The sequence below is a fragment of the Lynx rufus genome, unplaced genomic scaffold, assembly GCF_022079265.1.
Source record: "Lynx rufus isolate CCGP_SWC_20201006 ecotype Redwood Valley unplaced genomic scaffold, mLynRuf1.p SCAF_49, whole genome shotgun sequence".
In the NCBI taxonomy this organism is placed as follows: Eukaryota; Metazoa; Chordata; class Mammalia; order Carnivora; family Felidae; genus Lynx; species Lynx rufus.
This window is the reverse complement of record NW_025814866.1, coordinates 502,982-519,868: the sequence shown is the minus strand read 5'-3', so window position 1 is coordinate 519,868 and position 16,887 is coordinate 502,982. Positions and strand designations below refer to the sequence as shown.

Genomic DNA, 16,887 nt, shown 5'->3' with positions numbered 1-16,887 from the left:
GCAGAGTCCCAATGCAGGGCTTGAACTCACAACCCTGGGATTGTGACCTGAGCTGAGATCAAGAGTCGGATGCTCAACTGACTGAGCCACCCGGGTGCCCCTATCTTGTGTTTTTTTTTTAATGCTATTGCAGGGGCGCCTGGGAGGCTCAGTCGGTTGAGCACCCGACTTCAGCTCAGGTCACGATCTCGTGGTTCGTGAGTTGAAGCCCCACATCAGGCCGTCTGCCGTCAGCACGGAGCCCGCTTCGGATCCTCTGTCTCCCTCTCTTTCTGCCCTTCCCCCGTTCATTCTCTCTCTCCACATTGAAAAAATATATAATGCTATTGCAAATGGTGTATTATTTTTTCAAATTTCATTTTTGAACTCTTCGCTCCCGATAGAAATATAAATAATTTTTATATATGGATTTTACATCCAGCAACCTTGTTACACTCTCCTCGTAAGTATAATAATTTATCTCTAGATTCTTTGGTGTATCGTAATACACATCAAATCACTGGTGAATAATGACAGCCTTCCCTCGCCTTTAGCTTTTACTTATTTTTCTTGCCCTGACTGGAACGGACATTACAATGTCAACAAAAGTGGCGACGGTAACGAGCAGCCTTTTCTTACTTCTGATCTCCAGGCAAAGCTTTCATTTTCTACCACTATTTTTATAGGGCTTTTGCGAAGGAAGCTCATTTTAATTCCCAGTTTCCTGAGTTTTCTTTTTAATGAATAGTAGACATGTTATCAAATGCTTTTTTTTTTTTGCACCTAATGTGATGACCATGTAATTTTTCTGCCTTAACCTATTAACGTGGTTGATTACAATAAATTATTCTCTCTTTTTAAGAGGGATTCTTTTTTAATTTATTTTTTATTTTATTTTTTTTTACTTTTGGAGACAGAGAGAGAGAGAGAGAGGTGGGGAGGAGCAGAGGGAGAGAGAGACTCTCAAGCAGGTTGTATGCTCAGTGAGGAGCCCGGCTCAGGGCTTGATCCCATGAGCCAGTATTATGACCCGAACTGAAATCAAGAGTCAGGTACTCAACTGCCTGAGCCACCCAGGTGCCCCAATAAATTATATTCTCTTGTTAAACCAACTTTGCACTCCACAAATAAATGCAACCTGGTCACCACGTGTTATCATCTTTAGATGTTGCTAATATTTTGCTTGGAATTTTTGCACCTATGCTCACGAGTGAGCTCGGCCAATAATTTTCTTTCTTGTAATGTCTTTGACACATTTTGGAGTCAGAGTTATGTTTGCCTTCTAACAAAATTGTATCCTTTTTTGTTAGTTTCTGAGAGAATGTGTATAAAACTAGAACTGTTTGTTCTTCAATATTTGACAGATCTTGCTGACAAGGTCATCTGGGCCTGGAGTTTGCTATAGGGGGGATATTTACTGGTAAAAATAATTTTATGATTATATGACTACGTAGGGTTTCTGCCTTTTCTTTGTGTGTGTCCACATTAAGTTTTATTTTAAAAAAGCAACTGTACATTTTAACATTTAAAACTGAGCATTATCTTTCCTTTTCAGTGAAACAAAAAAATTTTTTTAAATAAACAGGAACAGGGGCGCCTAGGTGGCTCAGTCAGTTAAGCATCCGACTCCTGATTTCCGATCAGGTCATGATCTCACAGTTTCTGAGTTCGAACTCCGAGTCGGGCTCTGTTCTGACAGTGCAGATCGTGCTTGGGATTCTCTGTCCCCCCCCCCCCTCTGCCTCTCCCCGTGCGCTCCCTCTGTCTACTCCAAAATCAATAAACATAAATAAATAAATAAATAAATAAATAAATGTGTCATCTTCAACTGCAAGGATATCTGTTAAACATCACAATTAAACATGCCAGAGGAGAAGCCATGTTGTCAAAGTGCCGACTTAACCCACCCAAATATCTCAAACCCACCCTTTGTGGACCTTCTAAAACCCTATTCTCTAAGGGTTTTCTTCTTCTTTTTTTTTTTTTAAAGAGACAACAGACAGATACATGTTGGTAAATGCTAACTGTCCATATTCTCCCAGAGACACAATGTCATCTCTGAGCACAATATACAGAGAAAGGAGGGGACAGCTAGGATTATACATACTACTGCACAGGGGCCTCGCAGCCTCCCATCTCCGGCAGAGCTAGGGGACCAGAAAGGTTTTCTTTTCACCCACAGAGCAAGCACAATGTGTTGATTCCATACACTTTGCGTTGAGACAGGGAGGGGTTAAAAATAAATTTGGAACAGAAAAGCAGGGAGATTCTTTTCCCACGCTGTTCTGCTCCGGGTATTTCCCCCCAAAATAATTTGAGAACCGTGGTACAAAGGGAGAGAAAAGAGACTTCAAAAATCAGCGTAAGAGGAGGGAAAAAGAAAAGACAGCAGCTTGTCCCCCGGGACTGGAGAACAGTACAAAAGGTCCTTTCTCCCTGTCATGGTCATCTTCCACTCCTTTCCCTCCTTCATCATCCGTATCGGGAACCAAGTAGCGCTGTCAACGCATTTGGCCAAATAGCATCTTTGATGTCCTCTCGTAACTCATCTGCCCTCTGGTCCCTCACACGGTCTCTCCTCGCTGGCTCTACTCTGCGTTTGACTCGAACGTCTCATCAGATTTCCACTTGATTTTCGTGGACTTGGAAGATGGGTCACCACTCTCCTTCAGATGGAATTCTTTGGCGAGAACTTTATTTTTGAAATAAGGGTTTTCAGCAAAATAGAAATCTATTCTGTCGCCTGACTTAACATCTTCAAATTCTGTCCCCTCGACTCTTGTCAAATAACGCAGTGCCCTTCATCCTCCTCCCCAAGAAGCACACGCTTGTGGATGGCTGATGAACGTCGTCACCCCCAAACTTGGGATCCGGGCGATCAATTCTGACCGCTTCTGAAAACGTGGTTGGCGGCGTTTGTTACATTTCGATTCTACTTCCAAAACGGGCTCCCTGGCTTCTTCATTAAGTCTGTCTCTTTCATTTTGTACCTCATCAATATGTTCAACTGCTTCTTGTTCCCTTTCTCCCTTCGGCACGTGCTGACAGGTGGACGTCTCCTCCAGCTTGGGGGCGGGAGGTAGCCTTTATTTCTTTCTTCCAGGCGGCGGGAGCGACGACTGGCATTTGGGGGCCATGCTGCGAGGACAGTCCACGAAACAGGCACAGACGCACGTGTGGAAGGAGCTCTGAATACTCTCTGTCTTTTCTTGAGTCAATACTGGTCATTGTTTTTTTTCTTGGAATTTGTTCATTTCAACAGCGTTTTCAAATGTTATTATGATCCTGAAGCTTCCACCTCCGCCAGGCAGATCTGCTTTGCCCCCTGCTCTACCGATCATGTCACCATTCTGGTGACAACAATCCAGATTGGTGTCTGAAGTGGGAACGACACGAAGACCCCAAGTACAGTGGGTAAATTTTATTTAAACTTAAGAAAAAAATGGAATGTCTCCCAACCTAAGCAGGACTTCATCATGAGAAATAAACTGGACTTTCTTCCACTGTATTTCTTTCTGTCTTTTTTTGGGGGGGTGCTTTCCTTTCCTTTTTTTTTTCTTTTTTCTTTTTTTTTTTTGTTTCAGAGAGAAAGAGAGCAGGAGGAGGCAGAGAGAAAGAGAGAGAGACAATCCCACTGAGCGTGGAGCCTATCTTTGGGGCCTGTTTTTGGACTCAATCCCACAACCCTGAGATCATGCCCTTGGGAAAGTAACATGCTTTACACCTATGTAAGAAGTTTGTCGACACGTGCCTCTTCCGCTGCAGCCTGTCCCTGAGAGCTGCACCTTAAGGCAGCCTTCTCTAGCCGGCTGCCTCACTGCCCTTTGCTTATACGTCTTTTGTTATTGATGGAATTTGAGGTGGGGTTCACGAGCAAATGGCTAAGAGAGAATTCTTGAAGACACTTTTGTTGCAAAAAAAAAAAAAAAAAAAGGCGATTTTATTAAAGCACCAGGGACAGGACCCGTGGGCAGAAAGAGCTGCATTGGGCTTGTAAGGAGTGACCGATGATATACTTTTAGGTTGGGGGGGGGAAGGTAGAGATAAAGTTAGTTTCCATGGAATTTCCGGATGCTGTAGGCAGGGTCTCACAGGACCCTGAAGATTTAGCTATTGTCAGGATAAGGTTGCTTTTAGTTTTTGAGGAAGTGTAACCATTAAGGCAGCTATAAACGTCTAGTGGAGTGTTACACACCGCAGGTGTCTGACGTCTATCAACGGGCTGCGGGCTGTAAGGGAATTTGATTTAAACTACATCTTTCTTGCCTTGGTTTCCCTCATCACATATCATATCTCTGGCCGAGACCGTCACTTTCACAGTTTAGAGGTTTCCCCCACTGTCACTCACCTCACGATAGCTGCCATCGAAGGGGAGCCCTGGCCCTTGCGAAGTCCTGGGGGTGAGGGTCCTCGAGTCTCCAGCCCTCCTTCCGGGAGGGTGGCTACTGACTGGGGAGTTGAGTGTTGCTCGAAGTGACTGAGCAGGCTTTTGGGTTCTTGTCTGTCAAAGTCTGGTGGCTACCTGACGTTTCCGGTCTCCTGGTCCGTCCTTGTTAGTTTCTCTGGTGTTTCATGCAGAGACAGTGAGAGTGCCGTTTCTGTGAATTGTGACCGTGTCCCAGGATGCAAAACTGACCGGACCACTTTAGCGGGTCCGTCTCGCAGTTTAGAAATCACAAGCCTGGGTGAGGTGTCCTTCTCCCAGATTGAAGTGACACGCCAGAGTCTTTGTGCCCCTGCGCTGATGCTTTGTGCCCAGGGCCAGCCTCAGCCCGGTGGCCCTCCCTGTGACCTCGTGGGGGCGGGGGGGGGGGTCTGTTTACACTTAACCTCCAGCTCTAGCCGCAGAACTGGTTCTGCCTGTTTCCTGTGGTCTCTGCCTGCCTGGAGCTCTGCTCCCTGGAGTCCAGGGGACTGGGGCGCGCTGTGCGTCTGTGTCTTTTAAGGAAAGGTACATGCAAGTAGCTGTAGAAATGGGACAGGTTCGCAGGAGAGGTGCCCGCATGCGAATGGGCTCCTGGAGGAGTGTGCTTCTTGGCGGAGTCCAGGGCACCTGTGACATCTGGAGCGTGGCTGTTGTGGCTCTGAGTCTTATACTGGGAGGGAAGCAGTGAGCTCCAGCCAGCTCATGAGCCCACTCTCTACCCAAGCTCCCCGAGGCTGGTTCTGTTTCTCTTTATTTCTCCCCCTCAGAAGAACCGGAGGAATTTCAGGAAAATACACATGTAGGCTAAGGCGGGATGGCAGGGGAAGCTGCGGATGCCAGTCTGATGTGGAACCTTCGCACCGATTCCTAGCCTGCCCGCAGTGCACTCCGACCAAGTACCAACTTCCCGTGGGGCCCCACGAAGTGTCAGTCTGCACCCAGGAGTTAGCGAGCTTATCACGGAGATGCTGAAACGTGGTACCCAACGAAGATCCCCGATTCAGGCACGGTCGCCATGGTGGGGGCGGGGTGGGGGGGGACCTCTATCCTCCGCAGGAGGCCGCCTGGACGGTCTCCAGATTCTTCAGCTGGGTGAAGGCGGGGCATTTTGTCTGTATGCGTATCGGTGGGAGGAGTTTCCCTAAAAGGTACGTTTGCCCACATCCGGAGGAAACGAACAAATGTAAGCCCACACCTCCCTCTGACGCTGTGAAAGTGCTGGCTCCTTAAGGTTAGGAAACAAGAAACCACAGGCTGGGTTTGAGCCCAGGCAGGTTTCCTGAGCAAAATTCTCACTGCCAGTCCCCTGACAGCTCGGAGGGCTGTCCCCGGGATCAGGGAGCAGGCACTAGAGGCCCAGCCTAGCATCACACCCTGGTCAGGGCTCGAAGGCCTCCTCAAGGAGCCTGACTTCTCTTTGACCTCGAGGGGACGGGGCCACAGGTTGAGGGTGGGTTGTTAGGGTGGTCACGTGAGGCCGCAACGGTCACGGTCACGAGGATGGTCCTGCAGTGGAAGCAGCAGGAATGGCGCTCCCCTGACAGCGACCCAGCAGCCACGAGGAGGGAGATGGGCCATTTCAGCCCACACCCCAGGCCACAGCCCAAGGGCTGGTGCCAGAGCAGGGAGCGATTTGTTGTGATTTCTTTTCTCTTGCCAAATAAACAGACGTTTCTGAAACTAACTTTGTATTCTTTTTCCTTTGTTTTAAGTTTGTTTACTTATTTTGAGAGAAAGAGAGAGAGGCAGAGAGAGAGGGGGAGGGAGAGAATCCCAAGCAGGCTCCACACTGTCAGCACGGACCCCAGCATGGGGCTTGATCTCGAGAACCGTGAGATGGTGACCTGAGCCGAAATCAAGAGTTGGATGCTTAACCAACTGAGCCACGCAGGTGCCCCCTGTGTTCTTTTTCTTAAAGAAGGACCCCAATTGTGTGAACATCAGTCCCCGTGCAATGCGGATCTATCCTCCGGTATGCCTGTTCAGATATTTAAATAAATAAAAGATACTGATCTTTTACAGGGGGGAAAATCACATTGATGAAATTTGAAGTGGGGTTCGTGAGCAAACGGCTAAGAAAGGATTCTTGAGACGTCGGTGGTACACGAGGTGGTTTTATTACAGCATGGGGACAGGACCCATGGGCAGAAGAGCTGCGCTGGGAGTGTGAGGAGAGACTGATGATATACTCTTAAGTTTGTGGAGGGAGGGGAGGGATAGATAACGTGAGTCTCCAAGGAATTTCTGGATGCTGAAAGCAGGGACTCTCAGGACCCTGAAGATTTAGCTAGTGTCAAGATAAGGTTGCTTTTAGTTTTTAAGGGAGTGTAAACGTTAGGGCATTAAGGCAGCCATAAATATCTAGGGGAGTGTTACTCACTACAGATGTCTGACATCTACCAACGGGCTGCACGCTGTAGGGGAATTTAATTTAAACTACATCTTTCTTACCTTTGTTTCCCTCGTTAATATCATGGTTTTTTCTATGCACAAAGGCAATCTCCAAGTGCTCAAAAGGGTAAAGAGAAAAATTGATCAATAAAATCATTGAATTTTTGGTTACCGTACTCTAATAAGTGAGGATAAAATATGTATGTATAACCATATAAACCAACCAAGCTATTAGTAAAAGCCCGAAACAGTAGTCTTGTTTCCACAATACACTGTTTTTCTCTCTCTCAAAAAGGTTTTGAGTAAGAGAAAATGAGAAGTGGGTTTGTTGTGTGTGTGTTTTAATTGCCATGATATCCTGGTTGCTAAGTTAGAGGATAAGGGACGAGGAAACACACACCGCTATCAGGCCAAACATCAACAGTTGCGAAGAAGCTTCGGGAACCTCTCCTGTATTGAACACTCTTACTGATATTTCAGGGGCTTTAACAACGTAAGAGACAAATGGGGAAGTGGCCTCCAGCCTGACTGGAAAGGGAGGGCAGAGAGGTTCACCCCGCCCCACGTGCCTCCATGGGGCCAATGGAGGGGGGCCGCAGGCCCCACCGGTCATGGGATTCTCTGGCCATTCGAGCTGGGGACTGGGTGGCCTTGGGGGGGCACGGGCCCTGGTCATTGCATCCATCTCCACATGATGCAACCCCTCATTACTTGTGATTCAAAGTTTCGGACCCTACTTCTGAAGCTGTGGCTTTTGTTCTACTCCACTTGGTAAAATAAAGCCAAGAAAACAATCCAAGCTTCCCGAGTTCCTTCAATATTTCTTTGCAAGGTAAACCCCTGAATAAATTGTTTTATTAATGTTCATTTGAAAGATAGTTATGTCTCCCCCCAAATTTTATTACAGTATAAAATATCATGCAGGGGTGCCTGGGTGGCTCCGTCGGTTAAGCATCCAAATTCAGCTCAGGTCATGATCTCGCAGCGGTCCGTGAGTTTGAGCCCCGCATCGGGCTCTGTGCAGACAGCGCAGAGCCAGCCTTGGATCCTCTGTCTCTCTGTCTCTCTCTCTCTCTGCCCTCCCCTGCTCACTCTCTCTATCTCAAAAATAAGTAAACATTAAAAACCATATGCAAATGCTACATTTGGGGTTTTGCCAGATTTGAGATGCATTTACTATTAATTTCTTACAAGAAGATTTATTAAATGGAACTTCCTAAACTTGTCGTACTTATCCTATAGATCAGATATGTTATCATTTCTTACACTAAATATCTATGGTTATGTAAATGTGTACACATGAGTTGAATGAAATTGAGTTAAAATAATTAATGTCTTCATTTGAAAAATTGATCCTTTTAAATGTCTAACAATAGCAGTAATTATTTAGTTGTCCAAAGTTATTCCACTTTGTAAACTGGGTTATTTTTTATTCATCAAGTGTGATTATATTGTTCTTCAGTGTCAATCTACTATAATTTCTTAATCCATTGACTTTGTGACCTTGGGTGAACAATAAATTGAGGTGGTTAGTACATAATCTCTACCTGGGCAATTTACAAAGGAATTAAAATTCATACAGACAGAAAATGGAGAACTGCTCACTTTTTACTTACACATTGTTGTCTGCGTATAAACACATTTGCCCCACATACGGCTCAAACTCAGAAAATCACCATAGTATAAACATTGTTTTGTGCTACACCCAGTTGTTTTAATTATATTTTAAAAACCTAAAGACTTAGGGGCGCCTGGGTGGCTCAGTCGGCTCAGGTCATGATCCCACGGTTTGTGAGTTCAAGCCCCGCATCGGGCTCTGTGCTGACAGCTCGGAGCCGGGAGCCTGCTTCGGATTCCGTGTCTCCCTCTCTCTCTGCCCCTCCCCTGCTCATGCTCTGTCTCTCTCTGTCTCTCTCAAAAATAAACAAACATTAAAAATTAAACAAAAAAAAAACCCTAAAGACTTAAAGTTTTAGATAATATCGCCATCTGAACATCTTTACCGTGACTGGACATGAGTGTTCATTTGCATAATACGTATAAAGGTGTATAAAGTCAACAAATGTGTTTTTCTTTTATTTTTTTTTATTTTGAGAAAGAGATAGAGAGAGAGCAGGGGACGGGCAGCGAGGGGGAGAGAGAGAATCCCGAGCAGGCTCTGTAGGGTCAGCAGGAGCCCGACACAGGACTCGATCTCGAGAACCGTGAGATCGTGACCTGAGCAGAAACCCAGAGTCAGATGCTTCACCGACTGAGCCCCCCAGGCGCCCCAAGTCAATAGATGTTTTACAAGCTTACGTACAGTAGAGTAGAGAGGCCTGGGTCCTGAAGTAATCGCTAGCCTAGTAGGAACTCACAGCCCAAAACTCTGTCAAGGGAGGTGTGTGTCCTTCACAACGGAGGCCAGTTACAAGAAAACAAGCAAACCAAGCGGCCGAGACTCTTTCTTAGAGGAGGAGCTAAAATTCCAACTGGTTATCATGTTTCTTCCTCCTGTGGGTTGTTATCAAATATTGTGACTCTGGTTACACTGGCAAGGCCATGGGCGTTTCTGGTTCCAGGGCACCTGTGCTCTTACCAAGCAACTGCCCAGACTCCTCTGACAACTCTCTTTGATGCTGCCTTTCTCCGAGATGAGTCCTCACATTAATAACGTCCACGAGAGTGTTCTCCACGCCACTGCCCTCGCTAGAAGGCTGCTCCGCGGCGCCAAGGTCTGCTCCTTTGGCTGGCCCGGGTGACCCACTGTACGCTGCATGCGGATAAAGGGGGGCCGTTGGGAATAATGAGGCAGGATCACGATGCGCCACAGTTATTAAAAGCAGCGGGATGATCAAAGCTCCCCTGTGCATTTATTAAGACGTCATTAATTTAAATATGTTTTGGCCAAGAGGAATAAAGTGCTGACACACTGTAGGCGAATCTCAAAAATAGTAGGCACCTCACAAGAGGTCAAAAGGCAGAAACAGTGGAAAAGCGAGTCAACAGGTGAACGGACACACAGAATGCGGTCTGTCCGGGCGACGGCGGCGACTCGGCCGGAACGAGGAATGCGGTTCTGACCCCTGCCACAACAGGACCTGGAGGGCGGGGTGGAGTGAGAGCAGCCGGACACAGAAGCCCGCGCGGGGCGTGATTTCACGGACGGGAAATGTCCAGAACGGGCAAATCCGCGGAGGCCGAACGCGACGGGCGGGTGCCAGCGGCCGGGGAGGTAGGGGAAGAGGGACTGGGGAGTGACTGCTCATGGGTCCAGGGTTTCTGTTTGGGATGATGAAAAGGTTCTGGAATTAGTGGTGATAGTTGTACCACACTGTGAATGTGCTGAATGCCACTGAACTGTACATCTTAAGATGGTGACTTTCATGTCATATGAATTTCTCTTCAAGAAGAAAACACTCAAACTGTGTTTCGGCCATTGCAAAAGTTCTCAGGGTGAATGTTCAAATGCTCGTGTTTTTACGCAAGAGCGAATACAAGTTCTCTTGGCACGATGGCTTTTATACCTTCTGAAAGATCATATTCCAACGTTTAAAATCCCCTTGTTTATTAATAGCTTCAGTGACACACAGAATGGACAGACTGTCGGGCTCGGGGTGGTTGCAAACAAGCGGCCAGCAGGACGGGGTCGTGGCGCGCAGCCTGGCTTGTCCAGTGGTGACGACGCGGTCGCCAACACTTGGGAAGGGCGGTGCCGCTGTCACGGACCCACAGGCGCCCGCACCAGAGACCTCAGTGCCAACTGTTCAACAGCTTCTTCTGGTCCCTTGGCTTTCCTCTCGGGTGTGGGGATGCCAGCGCACTTCTCGCCAGACAGGTGGACACTTTCCGAAGATGGCTGCCTCGGTCGCTCCCGTTCTGCACGTTGTACTTGACCCCTCCCCCTCCCGACTAGAGGTGGGGTCTATTTCCCCTTCTCTTGGCCAGGGCCGGCCGGTGACTTGGGTTGACTATAGCGGAATGTGGCAGAAGATGGCACTGGGCGACTTCCGGGCCTAAGCCAGAAGAGGCTTCGCAGTCTATTTGCCCTCTCGGAACCCAGCACTACCGTGGCAGGAAGTTTGGGCCGTCGTGCTCGAGAGGCCGCGAGGACAGAGGCCCTGGAGGACGAGCCGCCTCGCAAAGGAGGACAATACAGCCCAGCTAACAGCCAGCACCGACTGCCAGACGTGAGACGGAGCCTCCTCGGCGGTGCTCCCGGCTGGACGAAGTCACACGAGGGACCCCAACCGACACCATGTGGCGTGAAGGACCACCCCCCAGAGCCCAGTCAACACACAAACTCACGACACATGACAAATCATTGCTGTTTTAGGCCACTAAGTTTTAGCGTGGCTTGTCAGCAGAGACACTTGAGATCCAGACGGAATCGCAGACTATACGTGAAGTCCTGACAACAGCCCCAGAGTTCTCGAACAACACACCTGAAAAGCTTGTAAAGGACTGAAGCCCAGAACGCCTAGGACCAAGTCCACACCGAAGACTCCTGGCCCACGACCGGGGGAGTCGGGCAGAATTACAGAGGCCTTTCGGGGATCAAGTGAAACTGTTCCTACAATATTTTTGGCATCGTCCTCGGTGCCTAGTTTACCTCTAGTTTACCAGGTGACGCCGGTGCAGACTAGTCCGGGCGGCCCACGGATAGCGGGATCACATCACATTCCCTGGCTGCCACCACGGGAAGGAGAAATACTACAATGCAGAAAACGGATACGAAAACCTGAAGACAGTGAGAACGGATGGAGGTTCAGACACTTGTGTCTTCGGGTTTTCTTATCCGTTTTCTGCATTGTAGTACTTCTCAAGACAACGAGTACGCCCATGTTTTGAGAGAGAGATTTGTGCTGAGAGCAGTCACCTTGACTTCTAGTCATTCAAATGTGTCTTAGCATTCTGACCCTGCACCGCCAAAATTCATGTCCTTCTCACATGCAAAATATATTCATTCCGTCCCAACAGCCCCAAAGGTCTTCCAGCACTGACCCAAAGTCCAAGCGCAAAGTCTCATCTATATATTCTAAAAATCAGAAATGAGTAAGACTCAAGGTCTGATTCACGCCGAGGCAGATTCCTCTCCAGCTGTGAATGTTTTTTAATGTTTTATTTACGTATTTCGAGAGACAGACAGAGGAGAGGGAGAAAGAGAATCCCGAGCAGACTCCGCGCCGTCAGCACAGAGCCCGACGTGGGGCTCAATCCCATGAACCGTGAGATCACGACCTGAACTGAAATCAAGAGTCAGATGCTCAATCGGCTGAGCCACCCAGGCGCCCCCAGCTGTGAGCCTTTAAAGCGAACAAGTTCAGTGCTTCCAAATTGCGCCGGGAGGATGGGCAGAGGGTAATCACCCCCATTCTAAAGAGGTGCAATTGGAAAGAAAGGGCTGAAAGGTCCCAGGCAAGTGCAAAGCTCACCAGGCCCACTGGGGTGGAGGTCCTGCCTTCCAGACACCGTGGGCATCCTTGTCCCCACAGCTCTGCTGGGCACAGCCCCCACGGCAGCTCTCACACGCCGGAGTCGCGTGCCCGGAGCCTCTCTATCCGTGTGGGTCCCTGAGCTACAGGTGGCCCCAACCCCACGGTTCTTGCTGGCCCTCACCCTGGCCACGGCCCTCTGCCGGGGTCACATGCCTGCATCTCCAGGGGGCTCCATCCTTGGAAACCCAGGTAGGGGGAGCCCTGCCCCGCCACAGCTCTGCCGGGCAGTAGTCAGTCCTCGTGCTTTGGGCAGCCCCGTCTCTGGGGCCTCGGGAGGCCCCGTCCCCACAGCTTTGGGCGGGCGCACCGGCCTGATGAAACCCAGGCAGTGGCCCCCTTTGACGCCGAGGCGGCAGCATTGACAATCTCTGAAGCGATTTTGGGGTCCTTCCTTTGCCTTGAAGAAGAGCTCTCTGGACCTGTCCCCAGACTTCCTGCCTGCCTGCCCGGCTCCTTCCCCTTCGGTGCAAAGTGGCAGGGTGCCCGCTGGGGTGGCCGATGAGGTCCAGGGTTTCACACCCACACTAGACGCCTTCCCAAAGGCTCACCTGGCCACGCCCGTAGCATTCTCTTCCAAATGTGCTCTCTCATATTTTGCGACGCACGGCTAGGTTGAGGATTTTCCAAATGTTTAAGTTCTGCTTCTCTTTGGACTAACCGTTTCATCTTGAAGTCATTCCTTCTCGAAGTTTACCACAAGCATTCAAGAGAAGGCAAGCTTCATCCCTTTGCTGAGATATTTCCTCAGCCAAGTACCCAATCCTGTCACTCGCCAACTCTGCCTTCCACACAACGCTACGATGCGAGCGCGGTTCCGCCACGCTCTTGGCCGTTTTGCAAGGGCGGCCTTTCCTGCCATGTCCAAAGATATGTCCTCTTGTCCCTCATTTCTACCAACATTCTTCTCATGACCCTTAGGTAGCATCTGAGAAGATGAGGACTTTTTTCCAGCTCTCCTCTTTAATGTCTGGGACCTCATCAGAATCGCCTTCGAAGGTCCCTTCATGGCAACACAGGCTTTCTCCAGCATATGCCTCCGAGCTCTAGCTTCTCCCCATCACCCGGTTCCAAAGCTGCTTCCACACATTTAGGGATCCGTTACAGCAGCGCCCCGATATTTGGTACCAACTTACCGTCTTAGCCTATTTGGGCTGCTATAACAAATACCACCTATTGGTTTGGCTTATAAACAACAGAAAGTAGTTTCTCCCGGTGCTAGAAGCTGGAAGGCAGAGATGGGAGGGCCAGCACCGTTGCGTGACAGCTCTCTTCCGGGTGGCAGACTTCTCACTGTGTCCTGCCGTGGGAGAAGGGGAAGGGGTCTTTCTCGGGGCTCTTCGATAAGGGCGTAATCTCACTCAGCCGGGCTCCCCTCTCATGATGCAATCACTTCCCAAAGGCCTCACGTCCTGAGACCAGCACACCGAGCATTATGATTTCAACATAAGAGTTGCGGGGTGGTGGGGGGCGAACACAAACATTCAGGTCATCGCAAATTGTGAGACATTTGTAAGTAACCTCAGGTGTGTGTGTGGGGGGGGGCGGTGGTTGTAGCAAGTCAGAGGAGAACTTGACCCTAAGCACTGTAGCCCGGGCAGCATGCTGGGCCTTTCCCCACGGGCTGCTGGGCTTATGAGCAAAGTGGTTATTTGCATCAGCCAATCGGTCACCCCTCTTGCCTTGTAGACTATAAGCGATCACCACCTTACCAGAAATGTCACTTGTAAAGGTAAAGCTTAAGTAATCAGATCAAGACCCGCCCCCCCCTTACAGAACTAGGTGCGGAGGGCCCGTCCGGAAAATGGCCTGGGGCCTCCCCTACAGACATAGAGGGTCACAGCACAAGAGGGCATATGTCACACCAGCAGAGAAGAGGGGGCCCTGCAGTGAGACCCAAGGGGGTCAAGCTTTCTGTCCTTGGCTCCCTGACTCAAAGCCAGTAAGAACATTTCTAGAACAATGGAAACAAAGCGTATCTCTTGTTGCACTGTGTAAAAAAGGGAGGACAGATAAAGAACACAGGCAGTAAGAGATAAAGGGAATATACACAATAAAAACAAAGGACCCCGAGCTACAGGAAATAATACTGTTAAAATGGGTTCACCCTGGGCTTTTGTTTGCGATATCTTCCCCAACGGTGGCGGACAGTTAAAGGGAACCATATCAGACGGGCACATCTTGTTGATAATTTTAATTGCAAGTATATTGTGTAAGCTTTTGTCCGATTCCCACTGTCGGTGGAAACGAAAATAAAAAACCAATTAACCGGACCACAACTTGGATGAACGATCTTAATACAAAAGAAGACAATAAAGACAACGGGAATGTACCAACGCCACTGAATTGCACACCTAGAAATGGTTACGGCGGTAAATGTTCTGCGTACTTTACCGCAATGTAAAAGTCGATTGAAAAAAAAGATCAGAGATTTCTGGGTTCAGGCAGGACTCGGAAGGCAGCAGAAAACCCGGACCCCCTGCCCCCCCCCCCACTTCTAAAAGCACAAAAACACAAGGGGCTCGAGTGACACTGCTCCCTAGCCCCCCCTCCCCCCCCCCCCCAGCAATGCCCGTGTTTCTTGAGACCAGGAAGCAAGCAGAGGGATCCGCAGCACCAGAAGCCGCTACGGCGGGCGAGGCCAGGCAGCGGGGCGGCACGAAGGGCCCCGGCGGTCCCCAGGGCGCAGCGAGCAGGACGCGCCCCGCGGCCGGGCCCGAGCCCGCAGGCTGACAGCGGTGGACGGACGCCGGGAGCGGCGAGGCGGGCGGCGCGGGCGGGAGGGAAGACGGCGGAGGCGGCCCCGGGCGGGCGGCACGGCGACGCCGGGAGAGGGCGCCCGAGAGCCGTAGCGCGGCCCCGCGGCGAGCCCTCCCCGTCCGCCAGGCCCCCGCCGGGGAGCCCGCAGGGAAACCCGAGCCTTTCCGACGCGGACAGCGAAACGCCTTGCGCGCGGGTACGGAGTCGGGGCCTCGCACGGAAATTCCCGTCGCAGATTCCTTCTGACGCTCGACCTGTCGCCAGGCTGGCCAGGGGGACCGTCCTCCAGCCGGCCCCCGTGTGCTTTTGCCGGTCCCCGCAGTTTCCGGCGCAGAGGACATGCTGCAGGCTCACCTTGTCCTTCTTTGGACCGCGGTACAGGGAAAGACAGATGCGGTGCGTGATCTACACTCGCGTATTTAAAACCACAAGCTCAAAAAAAAAACAAAAAAAAACAAAAAAACACAAGCTCAGGGGGCGCCTGGGGAGCTCAGTCGGTTAACCCTCCGACATCGGCTCAGGTCATGATCTCACGGGTTCGTGAGTTCGAGCCCGCGTCGGGCACTGTCCCCCCCTCTGTCTGCACCTCACCCGCTTACACTCTCCCTGAAAAATAAAATAAGCATTAAAAATAAAAATAAAAAACGAGCTCGGATCGAATTTGCCACTTAACACGCACTAGCCCGTGGCTCTCCTTTCTCTTACCCTGAAGATCAGGATTTAGAAAGCGAACTTCTAATTTTCTGTGTCCTCGGATATAAAGAAGCCAGCTGGCCCGCGACAATACTGTTGGGGAAAGAGAAGCCTGCTGTGGGGACAGGGGTGCAGCCCCGGGAGCGGGGCCTTCCCCCTTGTGCGCACCATGTCACCCAGCATGCGGGACACTACAGGCTTCACCGACCAGGTGCAGCCAGAGGCTGGCTGGACAGACCCAGGTAGTGAAGAAGTGACGGGCCCTGGCCCAGCCCAGCTTCAAGCTCAAAGCCAAATGTGTGCGCGGTTGGCCTGTTTGGCCTGGTCACAAGAGGAACACCAATATTTGCAAAGTAGCAGTGCCACTCTTTTTTTTTTTTTATGTTATTTATTTTTGAGAGCGGGGAGGAAAGGGGCAGAGAGAGAGAAGGAGACACAGAATCCGAAGCAGGCTCCAGGCTCTGAGCCGTGAGCACGCGGCCCTACGCAGGGCTCAAACTCATGATCTGAGTCAAAGTCTGCACTCAACCAACTGAGCCCCCCAGGTGCCCCACGGTGCGGCTCTCATAGACCCTCACCCTGTTAGAGCCCTCGGTGTCAACTGTGTAATGACTTCTTGTGTTCCTCCGGATTGCTCTTACACGTGCAAGTGATGGAGCATTTCTCCCTTGATGTGACACACGGTTTCCAGAGATGACTTTTACCATTTTTCTTGTGCCATGCAGACACGTACAGTCACCATTGGCCGGGCCGTACTTAAAGTAATGGAGAATATATATTTTCTAATTTTAATTGTACTAAAATACTCATCACACAAACCTTACCATTTTAATCATTTCCTAGCGTCCGGGTCAGTAGTGTTCAATTTTGTGCAGCCAAGCTTGAGAACGTTTTCACTGTGCACAACTGAAACCCTGTACCCGTTGAACACTAACTGCGCTCCCTTCTACTTTCGGTCTCGATGACTTTGACTACTCTGAGGACCTCATATAAGTGGAATCGTATAGTATTTGTCCTGTTGTGATTGGCTTTGTAGACTATATCTTCTTGAAGGCCCTCTATACCCAAACAAGAAACAGTTTTAAACTGCAGCAGAAATTATGAAGTTTAAGGCGTGGCTCTGAACTGGATTGTAACTATGGACCAGATTAGAAATAAAACACT

General features: G+C 49.8%; 1 pseudogene; it reads right to left on the bottom strand.

Moving 5' to 3' along the window:
* Window positions 1-1,731: 1,731 nt before the first annotated feature.
* Window positions 1,732-3,534, bottom strand: LOC124525886 (protein SET-like; annotated as a pseudogene).
* Window positions 3,535-16,887: the final 13,353 nt, after the last annotated feature.